The 14903-nt window shown below is 39.1% G+C and overlaps 1 long non-coding RNA gene across 1 annotated transcript; it reads right to left on the bottom strand.

Moving 5' to 3' along the window:
• Positions 1-1603: 1603 nt before the first annotated feature.
• LOC306814819 lies at positions 1604-9904 on the bottom strand. The gene is made up of 2 exons (XR_013777254.1): positions 9801-9904; positions 1604-1815 (listed from the first exon to the last, which is right to left on the bottom strand). It is a non-coding gene; the product is annotated as an uncharacterized lncRNA (long non-coding RNA).
• Between the last annotated feature and the right edge of the window lie 4999 nt (positions 9905-14903).

Genomic DNA, 14903 nt, shown 5'->3' with positions numbered 1-14903 from the left:
AATACAATTCAGGGACTGTTACCCCCGCCTGCAGTACTGTTTCATAGTTATGAAGTCATGACAGCTGTGATTGCCGGTGCAGAGAATAAAGTCTGTGGAAAAAGTCTGGATAGCTTCCCACTGTACACAGGCCAAAAATAAGTTAGCTGGAATTAAAACAGAAGAGGAGAAAATTTGCAGGGGGAGAAAAGCAAGGGAACCAAACAGCAATTCATACTGGGACATGAGCTGAGGCAAATAGACTCTGGGACAGATTCTGACTCCACTGCCATCTCTGCAGGGTCCTGGAACTGATAAAAAGTCTGAGATGTAAGCAAGAACCCATTTTGGCCAAGTGTACTCTACCTCATGGAAATTGGTACTTCCCATTTCCTGCCTCCCTGGAGATTCACAAGTCATTTGAATTAATTTCATTCCCAGTTTAACAATAACTGTGCAAACACACCACCTCAGTTCTTGCACCTGAGGAAACATTGCAATCTATAAACTCACAATGTCCCACTTGAACGTGGGGAGCAGGTGCTAATCAATAATGCTCTGCCGACATTTGAACAAGGGAACTCCACAGACACAGGCTCCCATGGCTGGGACAAACGCTGCAGCTCCATCCCCCGCCCAGGTCCAGGGCTGTATGATTTGCAAAGCAGAGTCTGATTTCCTCTTACTTCATTTACCATCTGTGGAAAAATCTTCTCATATAATCAAAGAAACAATGCTTTGCCAATGAATATTAATGGAAAATGTTTCTGTTTGTGGAAAATAGTGCCAGGGTATGCGGAACAGTAAGTACCACAGAGAAGAATGCCATTGTTTGGGGTTTTTTGCATCTAGTAACTGATATGTGCCACAACAAAAGATTTATCGTGAAGGTGAGATCTGTGTGCATCAAAAGGCCTTGGAGAAATCTTAAAGAGAGGTTGTTTTTTCTCTCAAAGAGAGGGATGACAAAAAAATACCTAGAGAGAATGATGTGTTGGATACAGAGAAAGAGAAGTTGATTGCAGATATTTCACGGGCCACAAAATCCACTCTGCCTATCTGGATCTCTGGCTGATACAGGTGGACAGTATAATTTGAATTCAGTATGATTATGGTGATTGCAGTTGCATTGAATATTATCTTCCCCCTCACCCCAAGAAAAGCAAGTGGGGTGATACAAGATGCGTGGTAAACGCTCTGGAGAAAAAGGTTTAGTCAAAAAAGGACTAAAGGAGGACTAAAATGGGAGCCATCTATTCAATTTTGAGTTCATGGGCATCAATTTCAAGTTGCTCACGACCATATTCAGAGGGAAGGGTGTACTTCTGCCTGACTCAGGGAGAAGAAGAGCTTTAACTCATTCTTACAGTGACAGTTCATGCGGGCCCAGCATTATGCTGCTGACCAATTTCAGTTGCATGACTCAGAAACTGTCCCTTGCCTCAAACCCCTGCTAGCTGGTGATAAAGCTCTCTAGAACAAACCAGTGACAACAGCAGCAATGATTTTTTTTCTTTTTATTGCTCCAGCTTATGTGGTCAGAACTCATCTTTGCCTTATTTAGAAATAAACTTTTATATTATGAAAGTATCCATTATGTTAACACAGAGGCAGACTCAGACTGTTTGACTTTTCTAATCTTTATTTGTTTATGATTTTAAAATATTTAAAGCCAGGAAAAAAATAGATTGAAAAATTAAACATGGAGAAAGCCACACGCAAGGGGGAAGATTAGAGAATTAAGTCTTCCCCTTGTGTCTGTCCTCCCTCAGCAATTACATCATCACTGTAGCACCTCCTTCATGCAGTTCTGTGGGGTCTTGAGAAACAGCTAACCTGCCATCAAAATACAAGAAAATAAAACTATTAATAGGTGACTTTAAACGCTTGTTAAAAACTTCTTTTCCAGTGCCACTTGACAGCCAGGGACTTGTGCAGGGCTAAAGGACAGGTAAGGAAATGTGACCTGCTGCTTGAATTTGGAAACAGACTGTAAACAGGAGAAGGAGGAGCCAGTAACAAAGCTGGGAAAATATCACCAAGGGCAAAGTTTGACCCATTCTGTAACAGCAGCTAAAGTACAATCCTACAACACGTATTACCACAAAGAAGGCTAATTTCCACTCCTACATCAACCAACTAAACAGTGCATTAAATATAAATACCCAAACATATTTTCCCTACAATTTTTATTCACTAATTTTTCCCTTTGCATTTGTTTTCTTTCTCTGTCTTATATGTAGCTTTTGTAAGGACAACAAAGTTTCTGAAGTTGAAGCATTTTCACACTTTGTCCAGAAGACAGTCCAAGGCTGTGATTGGTCCATGCTTGGCACCTAAGCCAGCAGCCCCAAATTCAGAGTGAGGCTTTCAACCACCAGAGTTGGTCACTGTCCCCAAGCTAGTTCCTGACACAAATGGCAGAGCAGAAGAGAAGAATAAAGATACCTGTGAATTGAAGCACTAGATTTTAAAACAACAAATACAAGCAAGCTTGTTTCCAAATGAGCACCAGCGCACTTGAGCAATTCGATGGGAAAGGGTGGGAAAATAATTTAAGGAGTATTCCGATGGTGAAAGTACATTGCCCTGGCCTTGCAGCTACAGGCTGAGATGTTTTCTTAAGGTGTAATTGTGCTGACTTCCAGCCTGATCCATCAGATTAAAATAAAAACTTGAACATCAGTTGCTGTGCAGACTCATCACTTGCTCTGCAGCCTCTTCCTGCTATTATACTTTTCATTTTCAAAACTTAATTGCAGTCTGAGAACCTTTGTTTTATGTAAGACTACCCCTCACTTCTCTGAGTCCTTAGGATTACAGGAGAAGGAAGTTGGTACAGACAAAGATATTTCTGTGAGGCAGGTGATAGGGCACTGCAGTTGAACAAAGACAGGGATGGGTAGCCCTTGGTGCTCATCAAGACTGTAGGGAAGCACTTTGGTACTTTTTTCGTCTTAAGGATTTCATTCTATATCATACCTCTTCTTCTGGGACTGGCATTTTCAGAGGCAATTTCAATATAGGCAATGTAAATTGAAGTGACATGATTTTTTGTTGTAGGGTTCATGGTCCACTTGTATTTGCTTAAATTACAAATCACATACATGCTTTGTCTCCTTTCCTGTTTTCCCATTGATCTTACTTTTATGCATTGTATTTGATATGCCTCAAATATTTTCTTTATATGCTGTTTTCTCCCTCCACATAAAAACATAGTACAGATGATTTCCATGTTCCTTACCATACATTATATTCTGTGGGCCTACAGGCTGTGGCAAATGACTATGTATAAAAGAATAACCCAAAGAAGAACTGGACAAGATTAAACCTGGCAACTTCTCATAAATACAAGTTCTCAAATTCTCATGCTTCATGTAATCCATAATGCATTGAAATAGTAATTCAGGGAAAGCAAATTAAATCAAGAGCAAAACTGCTGTGTGGTTTTGGTTGGTTTTTTGTTGTTGGCTTTTTGGTTGTTAGTCTGTTGGGGTTGTTTTGTTTTGTTTTGTTTTTTGTTTTTGTTTTGTCCTCGGGACAGAACAAATTACATGAACAAAACTATTTTACTTTTTTTTATCAACCAGAAGGAACCTCAAATCTGACTAGGTTTCCATTTTGACCGAAAAATGCCCACATTTCCTCGTTATATGTTTCTAATGTTTTTGGAAAGGATAGGCCAATTTTCTCTACTTTTATTGCCCAACGAAGAATGACAGGAATACAGGAAAGAGCACAAGTTTTTGTGATTGACCATTTGTGCGTCATTTTACTTACACAATAAAACCCAAGAAATGCATTAACACTGAAAAGTAGTACAGTATTGACAAGCATAGCTTGATCTCTATTTGCTCTTTTTCTATAGAGGATGTAGGTGTTAACTGTGTTTGCCCATGAGATATGGGCAAGTCAATTTACTGCTATTATCAGAGTCCCTGTGACTCTTTTCCAGAGTCATGACATAAAACCCCTTCAATGATCATGCTTTCCTTTTGTGCAAAACACTAGTGCACAGAAGGAAGACTCCAGTCTTTTCCTTTAATATACAGTGGAGTAGGAAAAGGTCCCTGCAGTGTGCTGTGTGCTGTACACTATACTCATTAGTGACTTCATCCTGTGAGCTGCCTTCTCTGGCCCTCATCCAGGAAAACACGAAGTATACATTTAATTTTCAGCATGTGTGTAGAGTCATAAACTGCAAGCACATTCTTACATGCCTTTCTCATTGCTTCTTTTCTTTCTATTATAGAGTATTAGAGCCAGCAGTGGCTTTCAGGGGTTGAGAATGCTTTGGATGGGAGGGACCTAAATGAAAGTTCTGAAACCTCCTCACTATACATAATGGCAAGAGAGTAATATTCTTCTAATGACATTCCCATATGGAATACTGTACTGTGAACAAACCTTTTCAGGCAAACTTCTGTTTACATGCATGTTGATTCATGGTACTAAAATGAGCAGTAGGTAGAGAAGGGAAAAACTAATTGTCAAATTATGTAGAATATTCTCACTTAGGCCACATTATGCAGCTATCTTGAATCTGCAAAGACACCATTTTTTCTTAAATTACAGCAGTGAAATAGTAATACATTCTAGTTCAGTTTGTATCCTGACCTGCACATGGCTGCTTTCAGGCATGTACCTCCCTTGCTCCCCCTGGGCAAGGATCTGCTGGGAAGGAAAAGCCTTCCTGAGGCAGAATTGCTGGGTTTGAGAGCTTGCTTTGAAGTCAGTTTCACTGAGGAACTCTTCAGATGTCATTTCATACCCTCTACCTCTTCCTGCAACTTACTGTGTGATATGTCATGTGGGGAGATCTGCAAAGTGAACTCCTGGCTTCAATTAAAGCCACAAAAGATAGGTGGAATTATATTTTATCATATTTCCATGCTTTCTTTAGTCTTGCTACAAATTGACAGTCTCTCCTTCTTATGCCTCCTTCTCAAACTGATACAAGTACATTACTATGCCTACTTCACCTGTGGAAGAACAGACATAAGCTAGCACCATGGCCAAATACCAATGTGGTGCTAGAAGAAAAGTTTTAGATTAAATAGGAGTGGAGTGGTGGGCCTGAGCCCAAATCATTAGATTTATTAGTGTTATTTCTTTTGGGATCTGACAGAGACTTGCTGCACAACGACAAGCTGCACGGGCTGCAAAGGCTCATGTCCATTTACAGGAGCTGCCTGTCCTCTCTAATGCAAATTTTCTGTGGGCACAGTGAGGACTGCCCAACTCTCTGTGTGCTTGGAAGCCCAGAGAGCTGCCACAGTGCTCATGCTGGCAGCTTCTGGGCATGGGACAGGCTTCAGCATCAGGGCAGCTGTGCTCAGAGACTGATCTCTCTGGAAAAGCTGGTCTGTGCTACTGTACTCACCATCTGCTCTCTTTGAGCAATGTAAAGCATGGCAAGTGTAAATTTAAAAAAAAAAAAAAAAAAAAAAAACTATCCAGATTAGGGCTAAATTTGTCAAAACTGGGTATTACCCACTACCAGAAAATATCCTTGTATTGCAGAAAAAGAAATACATGAACATAAAATCTAAGCTCAGATTCTGAAGTTCCACAAACAATCAAACTTTCCGTTAACCAACATTATTTTTATTATATATGGCATATATATATTTCAAAGAAGTCTCTTTTACAGAGTCCAGTAAACAAAATCCCATTGCACTCCACTGGAAAAAAATGGTTATACACTGTATGTACCAGATATCTTTTGAAAGTTCTCTGGAGAAAAGAGTACACACAGGCACTGAGACTTATTAAAATCCAAGATGTTTTTGAAGATGTCAGTTTTACTAATGAGACAGCCTGAAAACCAGAGACTGTCCATTCCAGCATATGTGCATCATATGAAAGCCAGCAATTTTTTATTATCTCAGTATTACCAGAAATGATATTAAGCTGAAACACAGCTACAGCTATCAAAAGCTTCAAGTATATACTGAGACCTTTTAATACTAAAACAATAAGCCAGCTTTATTACACTGATTATTGATAATATGAGGGTTGTACTGGTATTTAGTCATAACTACATAAAATTATTGTTTTTCTGCCATAATAATTGCCCACACAATTACAAGGGACCAATAATATGCTTGCAAGTAATTACCGACAAAGATTTCTTTTGTTGTATATAAATGTAGTAAAAGCCTCAGGCTAATTTTACCAGCATGTTCATATGATATCACTTCCTGAAAATACATGAAAGTTTAAAAAAAAGAAAAAGGTGTATACACAAAGGAAAGACTGTACAAGTCCTGCAGAAAAAAAGTGACCTCAAGAAATATCCAGGGTTTCTACCTCAGAAACCTGTTTTAACATTGAGGTCATTGCAAGTGGAATTAAAGTAAAAACACTGTTTCTGTATTGACGCAAGGCTAGAGAGAATTTTTTTACAGTGAGCAGCCTGCTTAGAGAACCATAATTCAATGGCAATATTTCCTGAGTCACTCCATTGATTTGGTGAGACTTTGATTTCCCATGTTTCCACACCGTCACTTTTACATAGGTTGGAGCCAACTGTACTCAATCTTTGCTCTGAAAATTTAGCTAATTTTATAGGCCATTCTATTGAGTTTGAAGGCTTCTCTCTTAATTTCTCCCAGTGAAGCATAACCAGGTGAGTTTTATCTTTGCAAGAAAATGCAATTAAGCATGACAGACATGCTTATCCTAGAAAATATTGCTGTAAAAATATACTGAAAATGTACTGCAAAAACGATAACAAAGATACCTCTCCTTTAAATCCACAAAGCTTTTTTATGATGTCCTAAAATCTGCTTTGACTTTTTTCTGGCTCACCCACATGCACCACAAATTTTCTAAAAGATTTCTAAACCCCAGATGAGTTTAGAGTTGTATTTGAATTGAAAAAAATTTTGTTGTGACTTTTTTTTTGGAAGAAATCTCTCACACCTTGTTTTTGGCCAACAAGCTTCTACTTTCCTTAGGATTCTGGATAGTGATAATCCTAAATTTCTTTTTGCAAGGAAAACTGATTTTGTTCTTATATCTCTGTATAGAATAGTGTCAAATTCCTGTGAATTATTCAGCTATTCAGAAAAAATAAGAACCAGTCTGATCCAACCCCAAAAGTAGTGCTGCCACTGAAACTGGCTATAGTGAACTTGTTCTATTGTTTTGCTCTTTACTCTCTGGTTTCGGCTAGCACCAAGGCTTCTTAAGTACTCTGAAAAAGATAAAGAGATCTGACAAAAAATTCAGTTGAGATTTTCTGTCAGTTGCCCTTTAAGTATACGGTCTTCTCATGAATACTACAAGATAAAATTCATTAGACCAAAGGTATGAAAACTTCCAACTTTCAAGTGCAACTCATTGTTGCACTCTGGGAACCTATTTTTTCTTCACATGGGTCATAAAAATATGATTTTAAAATGTTTCACATTAAGCCATAATGCCTTAATGCTTCATGTCACACCACTAGGGTTGAACAGGTGAAATGTTGTGGCATTTAGGGTTACAAAATGGAGACATTTTTGTGACACTCGTGATAAAGAAAATCAAAATGATCCTGACATTTGCTGTAAGGAGACCTCTTTACACTAATCTGAATATTTAACCTTGAATTTAAATACTACAAAGATAGTATTTCCCTTCTAAACATGTACCACAGGCCTGTAGATTACAAGGGATCTCCTGTCACAGAGCCATGACACAATACAGCAAAGCCATGCTTTTCAGCCTGGGTAGTTTTCCATCCTCAGTGTCTGAGCTATGCTCCCTATCCCTGTCCAGAAAAGAAAATATGGCAAAATATATTGCAATATAATAATATAAAAAATTTTGTATGTAAGAAGGCCCAACTCTGAGCACTCACTACTGTAACTTCATAGGTCTACAGAAAATACTGGAAAGAGTTTAATGGAAAATTACTTTAAGAACTCATTACCTGCATGAGTGGAAGTATACTAAATCATGTCCAATACAGAGTCGACTATTGCGCTTGCAAAGAAGTGCCAAAAACGTATTTTGAATAAAGGAGTAGTTATGGCAAATGTATCAATCTGCTGCCATAAAGCACATCTTCCACTAAGGGTTTTCAACAGAAAAGTGCTGCCAGTCAGAGCTTTCATGCCGACATCACACTTCCCTGTACCCAAACAGACATTGTTATTTTTGTACAAAGCGAGTATCGCAGAAGGAAGTTTTTAATTTTTCACACTCTTGGGAACTCTGCTGTTCACTTAGTAGTGCAGAATTTGCAAATATCCAATGATAATAAAAGCAGTACATCACAAAAACACAGAATCACAGTATTGTTAGAGTTGAAAGGGACCTCTGGAGATCCTCCAGTCCAATCCCCCTGCCCAGGCAGGGTCACCTAGAATAGGTAACACAGGAACTCATCCAGGCGGATTTTTAATGTCTCCAGAAAGGGAGACTCCACAAATTCCCTGGGCAACCTGTTCCATTGTTCTGTCACCCTCTATGTAAAGAAATTCTTCCTCATGCTGAGGTGGAACTTCCTGAGAGTGCATTCTATCCTTTCATCTGGGTCACTAAAAAACAAGTTGAGCAAGACTGGTTCCAGTATTGATCCCAGAGAATGCCATTAGCTGTTAGCCTCCAGGTAGACCTGCTCTGCTGATCACGACCCCCTGAGCTCTGCCATTCACCCAGTCCTTGATCCATCTCACTGTCCATTCCTCTAACCCACATTTCCTGAGCTTACTGAGAGGATGTTATGGGAGACAGTGTCAGAAGCCTTGCTGAAGCCAAGGCAGACAACATCCCCAGCTGCTCTCCCTTCATCAAGCTGTTCTGTCATGCCAATCAGATATGCAACCATGTTCAGAACTGTCTGTTTTCTTTATTTCTTTAAGCCTCTGAAGATCTGAACTTTAAAAGAGTGATAATTAAATATTCATACAATTCAGTCACTGCTTTTCTGGATGAATTTGAAGGTGTAGTGCAATGCTAAAATCAGGTCTCTTGTGGGCTCATAAATAAAAGGCTGGCCATTAGGATTGCTGTTATCTGTGCCATTAGGATTCTGGCACACAGATAAGCAGGACATGCAGCACACCCAGCCTTGTCTGTTTGCTCTCCTCCACTGGGAACGTGCTACAGGAAGACATGTAAAAGAACATAAGAAGCAAGAACTCACTTGAGATCTAGCATATAAATACCAGATTGACAACAGCAGGTCTCTTTAAGCCCCAGTTCAGGTTTCTCAAGAGCAAAGCCTTTACTTCAGCTGCAAAACCACCTGGAAAGCACTTGGCTTCATAACTGGCCATGAAGCAGAGCCCCTACACATGCAGAAAAGGAATGGATGGAGAGGGTGCCAGAGCTGACAGAGTGGCTAAGGCCCAGGGCTTGAGTGTCTGCACCAGCACCGAAGCTGTGTGTGCAACCAGTCTTTCATTACAGCTGCCACTGGCAACTGCCAATGTTCTCTGACATTCCAGCAGAGACTGGGGCCTATAAAAAATTAAGAACAATAATACAGACAAACAATAATACAGACAAACCCCAAAGTTTAAATAGCTTTGAGGTGATAAGAACAGTAGAAAGTAAAACAGAACAGCATTTTATTCACTTGATAAGGATAGTAGAACAAGTGAAAAATGTTCTACTTCTTACTTTTCTGTGAAAAGAATTTTATTCTTATCAAGAGTACTTTACTCTTATCAAGGACAGCACAACAGAAGAGCACAGCTTTGGAGAAACAGATGAAGGATGTAGCTTAGGGAAACAGAAGTCATGCAAAACACAAGCAGGGTGCCAGCTCAGCTGTGCAAAGCTGACAAAGCAGAAGTGATCCAAAACAACAACATTGCACTTACTCAAAAGTAGGGGTCAAGGAACAGCCACCTAAAAAGGACGCTGGATATTGAAGATGGCTCCCCCAGTAAGTTTCAGGCTGTGCAGACCACTTGTCTGGTTTCTTAGAGAGAAACAAGAGTTAAATGTTATGAAATACATTTTAGGACCTTTCACAAATATATAGGAGTATTAATTAGGATGGTAATTAGTACTGCAGTAAATAATGCAGTGCCTCCTTCAAACTCCTCAACCCTACTTACAAATCAAACATCTCTCTGGAAAAATAAGAGTGGAGGGATATTTAGAGCTTGCCACTAGTTGCCATTTTATTGAGTTTCTAGTCTAAATCCCCCCCCCCATAGAAAAAAGGCATATGTCTGGAAGGACTTAAAATCTTAGTAGGCATTTTTTCTACTGGTTCTAAAAGGTTCTAGAGAAGAGATTTTTGGAGTAGAATTTTAACTTTTAAAAAGATTTTAAATCTTTTGTTGACGTGGAGAAAACAAAGCCAAAGAAAATCAAAGTTAATTTGTCCCTCTTAGCTGAAATATTGCAGTGAATGCCAGCATTCACTAAACTAATCTTGAATAACAAACACTAAAAATGTTCTATTGCTTTATTTAGGTATAATAAAACATAAGCCTAGACAGCTTTGTACCCATGATGAGTAGTAATATCAGAGCTGTCATTTTTTTCTATGGAGAAAAACCCTTCAACCCTTTTTCACACGCATAAAAAAATACAAGATAAAATACAAGATATAATGAAATAGTTAGTAAGAGGTCACTATGAAAAAATGCTGGGCAAACACTGTGAGAAATTCTGCTGAGAGCCCAGGTGAATTGAGTTTACAGATCACTTTATTGAAGAAGATGATCTGAGCAATTTAGCCTTGGATACTTTCTACTTTACCTCTAGTCTTGCAAATGAACTGGAAGGCTCAGGAATATAATTGGATGTCCTGAACATTTTCAGGAAAACCAGCATATTTGAACTGTGGTCACAGAACATTCTAGCTCATTTGCAAAGTCATATTTTTCTGAAGTCTGACTGGAAAAAAAAAAAAAAAAGAAAGAAAAAAGAAAGAAAGGAATCCACTGCAGCTTATAGCCAAATGTAGCCACTTAGAAACTTATCCATAACTATTCCATACCACCATTAATAATTTTTACATTAAATCCTGTCAATTACCAGGTATGCATAAACCACGGCTGCTGGCAGAAGTACAGGACTTGCTGGAGCTATAAAAGCAGCCTAGATGCATTCAGGTAGAAAATTACTGTGCCTAACCTTTCAAATCTGAGTAGAATCCACCCCATAGAGGGACCTATGGAAACACTTCTAGCACTAGACCCATATGGCCTGGGGAAGAGAGGCTTAGTTTGTCCAGATGCAGGCCCTCTGCATAACAGGTTACCTGAGCTTTTTAAATGCATCTACCAATTTTCTGTTTCATCTATCCTTGAATCTAATGAGTAGTCTGGACCTACTTCTTCCAATATAATATCCTGCAAGGATATGTATTTTTTTGACCTAAGGATGAGTGCTGCTTGCACAAGGCTGAACAAAGACCCTCTTGGTTTATCTCACATGCTGACTGAACAAACTACATCCTAAAGGTTTTACAAATGTTGCAATCTTTTCATTCCTTTCAGTGAGGGAGATTAGATAAATACACAAGGATCATATCAATCCAAGGGGAGGATTGGACTTTGCCAGAGGTAGCAGAGGGTGCATATTTCTCATATCATCTCTTTTTGGAGTGATCAACTGGAGCAGGGTCTCCCTGTTACAGCTGGATAGAACTTGGCAAACAAGTAACCTTGAAACCTCCTCTGGCTGCAGCAGGAAAGAGGGATGTGTCACATCAGCTGGAGAGGTCCTCAGAGGAGGTGGTGGAGACAAATACAAACAACATGCCTTCCCACAGCCTCCCTCCTCTCATCACTCGTTCTAGTCTCTTGGGCCACTATCCAGTGCATATCTGTCTGCTGCTTAACAAACTCTAGCTGTGGTTTCAGGCTGATAAATAATTATGCTAATTAACAGGTTGAAGGAAAATGTGATGTTGTTTCTGTGGAATGCTCTGAGAGGCTGGAAACACTTAAATGTAAAAACGACATGTGGTGAAATAACCAATAATTTGCTTAAGAAACCCACATCTGGTATTCCTGCTAGAAACAGGGGTTAATAGTCTGTCAGGGGCAGGCGGTGGCAGTGAGTAGCTCTAGGATAAACAAAAAAGCCTTAACGGCAGGAAATGGGCTTGTTCTCCTAGCACAAGCATTTACATTGGCTGCTAACCAGCAAAAGATGTAAAAGCAGCTGTTTAGTTTACACTTGGAGAAAAATAGAGACGGAAACAAACAGACTTCTTCATTCTGTGTATCTGTGAAAAAAAATTAAAGCCACCAAGTCTAGCTAAAAATGGTAATAATATATTCTCCAAACTTCACAATGGAGCCATAGACTCAGGACAAGATTCCAGTTATAAAAGGGGGGAGGGATTACTAAAATTATTTTTTGTATTATTGAAATAACTGTCATAATCACATGCATGATTTTAGGTTACTCATGCAGAAAATGGGAAAGAGCAAGAGAACAGAAGAAAAGTGAGGAAACTTGATTAATTGGTGCAGGTTGACATCCTGATTTTTATTTTTTTTTTTTTATATAAGAAGATTGATCCTGGTTTTTGTTTTGAGGAAGGTCCAAATACCACTTGGTAAGAGGAAGGGCTTCCCCATTTAACATGCTGTAATCAGGAAAGAAGACGGTCCACAGTGCAGTAGCACATGCTTGTGTTGGTGTGACATTGCTACCGCACTTGCAAGCTCAAAAGAGAAAGCCACATTTTAAGATGGGATGAAATGTAAATAATGTACTCATTTGACAAGATTCAGATGAAGTTCCCTGCGTGTGGCAAGCTGAATCTGTATTTATAGCAGTTAAAGAAACACACAAGATTCTCAGGATACACTAAGACTGTGAATAATACATTGTTGGTTCCTAATTTTGTTTCAAATAAACAGACAGTATTCTACCTTTGGAGGTGTTTTTCTTCTGAAATACAGTAACTCTTGCAAAGATTGCTGCTATAATAATTTTCACACGAGAAAACATGACACCTCAGCAGATGTTAGCTGCTTTCTGTTGCATGTTGGACTGCTTGACATCTCAAGCTAAATTTTCTTTCATAGTCACTCTCAAAGATGCACATTATCGCTTGTCAAAATAAAGTGTTGTGGTTGCTTTCCAGACCAGAGAAATGTGGTAAGTGCACATTGCCACCATAGCATCTAAGCTGCTCTCTCTTTCACTGCGTTGGTGCATATTACAGCCTTGTAAATGACAAGTTTTCACAGCCTCATATTTTAGTGTCATGTCTTGTTCTATAATGACACCGTGTTTCCTCTAGTGATCTTAGCACAGCTTTGCAACCTTTCTCAAAGCAGTGAGAAAGGAGGTCTTCAAGGATACATGCTGATACTGGAGGTGGGAAGCAACAGCCATAAAATTCCTCAAAAGCATCATTTGTCAGCCAAAGCAACTTACATGGCTCAGCTCCTATGGATGTAGCCAACACTACGTCCTCCACCATGTAATGTTTTTAGGCTGAGGCTGAAGTCTTCTGTACAAAGGTTGAATTAATTCTGATGTTTTTTGAAGCTTTCTGTAAGAAACCAAGGCACTCAGCTGCAGAAAGAGTCTGTTCTCTAGCAATGTACTCTTATGAAATAGCAGATCACAGATGCTTGCTTCTTGTAAACAAGAAATGCCATACAATGGCACCTTAGACTAAGCTGAGATCACACAGCCCCCAGTGTGCAATACGTTTCCATGGGCTCATATCTACTTACATTTAGATCATCACATGAATAGCATGAGGAGAGAATAACTGATGCCTTACAGGAACAAAGCTGAACTTGGAAACCATAAAATCTATGCTCGACTTTTTGTTCCTCTGTATTCTGGTTCAGGCATGTAAATACTAGTGAAGCAGTCCATTTCTGAAACCAAGAGTACATCTCATTTCTGGATGTATCAATTTAAGAATTCACATAAAGACAGAGCCACTAATGCCAGGAATTTCTGTTCACCAGAGACTGATATTCTAGATCTAAAATAGCTAGCAACAACGTGAAAGAGCAGGTGAAAAAATTAAAGTAAGTTTTAGGAAAGGCAATTATATCCTAACTGAATTCTTTGAACTTCAGTAAGCTTTATTTTATATCGTACTCTGCTGAATTGTGTTTACCTTTTTGCCTTTTGTGTATTCCCAGTCAGAGCACATCCATCATATTTTTGCTCATAAGAATATTTTTGTGATGAAGAGGGCAGGAAAAAAATGGAAAATGAACAGGAAAAACATGGAAAAATGAGCACTTACATGGAAGCAGAGATCAATCATTAAAAATGTAAACTTTGCTGCACATTTTTCAGTGAAAGAATTACTCAAGGAATACAGTCATTCACCACAAAAAAAAATCTCTCACCAAATAGCTGTCTTTATTTTGTATTGCACTTCTATTTACCATCAAGTTCTCATCAAAACAGTTTGTCTAGTACAGTGAGGTAGGAGATCAATATAATTTCACATGGTTTATGCATAATTTGTATGAATTATGAGTTAACTAAATTGCAAAACAAGCAGCTCCAATGCTCAAGATAGCAAGCCAGAACAGCCCTCATACTACACTGTGGTTCTTCAGGGACAGGGAAACAAAAAGAGTCCCAGTGAGGCAAGGGCAGCTTTTCTTTTCTCCTGTAAACCACATGTGGGGGTGTTTCATTTATGTTGGCATGCAGTGAAGGCAGAAAGCAGGGGGGATTCACCACCAGCCTGCAGCACCCCAAAGCACACTGAGTCTATAGCCAGGCCCTAGGCATTCGACAGCTCACAGCACCCATTCCTCCCCACCACTCCTAGATGGAAGCTAAGTTTCAACACATGGTCAGATATCTAGGCTTGGGATCTAAAATGAAGCCTCACAAATGTTCTCTCTTCCCTCACAAAATTTCAGACAGCAACCAATATTTGGATCAAAATATGGGGTGTTCATATCTACTAAATTTTATTAAAACACTGCAGACTTTTAAAAATACCTGCACAAAACCAAAAC

The sequence above is a fragment of the Erithacus rubecula genome, assembly GCF_903797595.1.
Source record: "Erithacus rubecula genome assembly, contig: SUPER_Z_unloc_2, whole genome shotgun sequence".
Classification (NCBI taxonomy): domain Eukaryota; kingdom Metazoa; phylum Chordata; class Aves; order Passeriformes; family Muscicapidae; genus Erithacus; species Erithacus rubecula.
Note: the sequence above shows the minus strand (reverse complement) of the source record. Positions and strands in the feature narration are given on the sequence as shown.